Genomic DNA, 3,310 nt, shown 5'->3' on the forward strand with positions numbered 1-3,310 from the left:
AGACACTTTTACAGACATAAACAAGCTCCATAAAAAGTTTGAAAACATGGACTCCAGCACCAAAAGTTTCTCACTAATAGGACTGTTCTTGGTGCATTATCTGCTTACAAGCAAATCTACAATTAAAAAAAACAAAAAGAAAGAAAAGAAACAAACCTAGCAAAACTGCACGGACATATTTCTGAAAAGAGTGACATCTCCTCAAGATAAGCCTTAGGCAGATCCGTTAGGAGGTATTCCAGAAGAAGGCATCGTTGTAATTGGAGATGACAGCTCCACGCATGTTATTGCCCCTGAAGATCCTCCAACAGGATAAGATGTGGAAATGGAAGACAGTGAAAATGATGAGCTTGGCCCTGCATAGGCCTAAGCTAAGGTGTATGTTTGTGTCTTAGTTTTTAATAAAGAAGTTTAAAAGGTAAAATAAATAGATAGATGATAGATAGATAGATAGATAGATAGATAGATAGATAGAGAACTAAACAATAAATAGAAAAAAGGTTATAGTGTAAAATATAAAGAAAAATATTTTGTACAGCTGTGTTTGTGTTTTAACTAAATGTTATTATAAGAGTCAAATGTTTCAAAATATTAAAACATTTATAAAATTAAAAAGGTATAGTAAGCTAACATTAATTTATTATTGAAGAAAGATTTTTAAAAATAAATGTAGTGCAGCCTAATCATAGCATGTTTATAAAGTCTACAGTTGTGGATAGCAATGTTCTATGCCTTCACACTCAGCACTCACTCACTGACTTACCCAGGGCAAATTCCAGTCCTGCAGGCTCCATTCATAGTAAGTGCCCTGTATCATTTATTATAGCTGTATTATTTATTATCTTTTATACTGTACTCTTACTGTACTCTTTCTATGTTCATATATGTTTAGAAACACAAATACCATAGTGCTACAACTTCCTATAGTATAAAGTACAGTAATATGCTGTACAGATTTGTAGCATAGGAGCAATAGGATATATACTATAGAGCTTAAGTGTGCAGCTACACAATCTAGGTTTGTGTAAGTGTACTCTACAATGTCTGCACAATGATGAAATAGCCTAACAACCATTTCTCAGAACATATTCCTGTCATGAAGTGGCTCATGACTGCAATGTTTATGGAAGACCTAATATATATCATACAATATTCTAAGCACTAAGAATACAATTCATGCCTTTACAGAGCTCATATTCTAGTGAGGACAATAAATAACAAAAAAGTATACAAAATAGTAAATAATACAATTTTGGAATCTAAAAAGTCATAAGATAAAAATGAAACGAAGTCTTTTCAATAAATGGTGTTGGGAAAATTGGACAGGTACATACACAAAAGAAACTAGATCACCAACTTATACCATACAAAAGAATAAACTCAAAGTGGATAAAAGACTTATTAAATGTAAGTAGAAAAACTATAAAATCCTAGAAGAAACTATAGACAGTAGAATCTCAGACTTCTCTCCGAGCAATATTTCTGCCGATATATTTCCGGGGGCAAGGAAAAAATGAACAAATGAAACCACATCACACTAAAAAGCTTTTTTAAAACAGTAATTTAAAGTTGATTCCAGCTATAATGCAGGTTATTCTGACTTTAAGGTAGCATAACATGGCACACTTCTGAGTCCATTCCTAAGATATTTTATCTCTGTCTGTTTTATAGATCTATGCAAGTGGGGGTCATCTGGGTTTGGATCACATAGCAGTGAACAAATGGATAAAGGAACTTTAGAAATAGTAAATGCAGGAGACCACTGTGATCTTAGAATATCGAAACAAATGCTGCCACTACTGTTAGCATTTGGATGATAAATTCTTGATGTAAATGCAACCTTAAGTGGTTTGTAGGGGCAGCCCGTAGGAAAATGAATTGTCAAGAAGAATACACGGCCTTAATATGGGCTATCCGTAGACCCCATGATTGTGGCTCGCCAATGAAACATCTTCTCCAACTGGACCTGCAGAACATTGTGTGGGAGCGTCACCGGCCAAATCACTAAGTTCCTTATTGATCTGTTTCAGTGCCATCGTCTGTGCTTTGCATCTTGCTCCTCACTCTCTCAGTGTGTGCTCAAAGGTCCAGCCAAAACTCCTGATTATCCCAGCAGCATGGAAGGACTGACTCTTCGTCTCACACTGGCTCTCCCAGACCCAGATGCTTGGGATTAAAGGGGATCTCGGGATACCCTGGAGGCTGGCTTACAGGAGCTGTCCAAACTAAAAAGCTTTTGTACAACAAAGTAAACCAAGACCAAAATAAAAAGGAAGCCTGCTGTATGAGAGGACATATTTGCCAAAGATACATCTGGTAAGGAGTTAATTTCCAAATTATATAAAGAACTCACACACCTCAACACTAGGAAGACAAACAATCCAATTATAAATGGGCAAAGGACCTGAATAGAGTTTGCGAAAGAGGACATATAGACATATGAAAAAAATACTCTTCACCAAGCATCAGAGAGATGCAAATTAAAATCGTAATGAGATCATCTTACACTTTCCAGAATGGCTACCATCAATAAATCAACAAACAAGTGCTGGCAATGATGTGGAGAAAAGGGAACACCAGTGCACTGTTGGTGGGAATGTAGACTGGTGCAGCCACTTCTGGGAATATATCTTAAGAAACCTGAAACACCAGCTTGAAGGAATATATGCACCCCTATGTTCATAGCAGTGTGATTTACAATAGCTAAGATCTGGAAACAGCCTAAGTGCCCATCAGCAGGTGAGTGGATAGAAAACAAAACAAAACTGTGGTACATTTATGCAATGTAATACTACAAGGCCATAAAAAAAGAAGGAAGTCTTACATTTTGTGACAGCATGGATAGACCTGGAGATTATTATGCTAAATAAAATAGCCACTTAGGGGAAGACAAATAGCATATGATCTCACTTATTTGTGGAACCTAATGAACAAAATAAACAGATGGACAAAAAAGAAACAGAGGCATGGGTACATGGGACATACTGCCAGTTGTCAGAGGGCAGACGGGAGAGGGAGACTGATGAAAGAAGGTGAAGGGATTAGCCGAAGAGCATATATGCATAACCCACAGACACAGACAACAGTGTGGTGATGGCAAGAAGGAAGGGGGTTTGGCACTGGATGGAGATGGGCAAATGGCAGGGGTGTGGGAGGGGAATGGGAACATCTGTAATAGTGTCAACAATAAAGTGAAAAAATGCAACAAAGTAGAGAAGACAGAGTTCAGGGGTGAGGTAGATGAGAATGTTTTTGGTAGGACTTGACGAACAACTAGAAAGGTGATATTTGAATAGTGAGCTGAAGAAAG

At 37.1% G+C, this 3,310-nt stretch overlaps 1 pseudogene; it reads right to left on the reverse strand.

The window, feature by feature from the left end:
• Positions 1–1,550: 1,550 nt before the first annotated feature.
• On the reverse strand, positions 1,551–2,090 carry LOC132226601 (ubiquitin-conjugating enzyme E2 D3-like; annotated as a pseudogene).
• Between the last annotated feature and the right edge of the window lie 1,220 nt (positions 2,091–3,310).

Source organism: Myotis daubentonii, chromosome 2, assembly GCF_963259705.1.
Source record: "Myotis daubentonii chromosome 2, mMyoDau2.1, whole genome shotgun sequence".
Lineage (NCBI taxonomy): Eukaryota > Metazoa > Chordata > Mammalia > Chiroptera > Vespertilionidae > Myotis > Myotis daubentonii.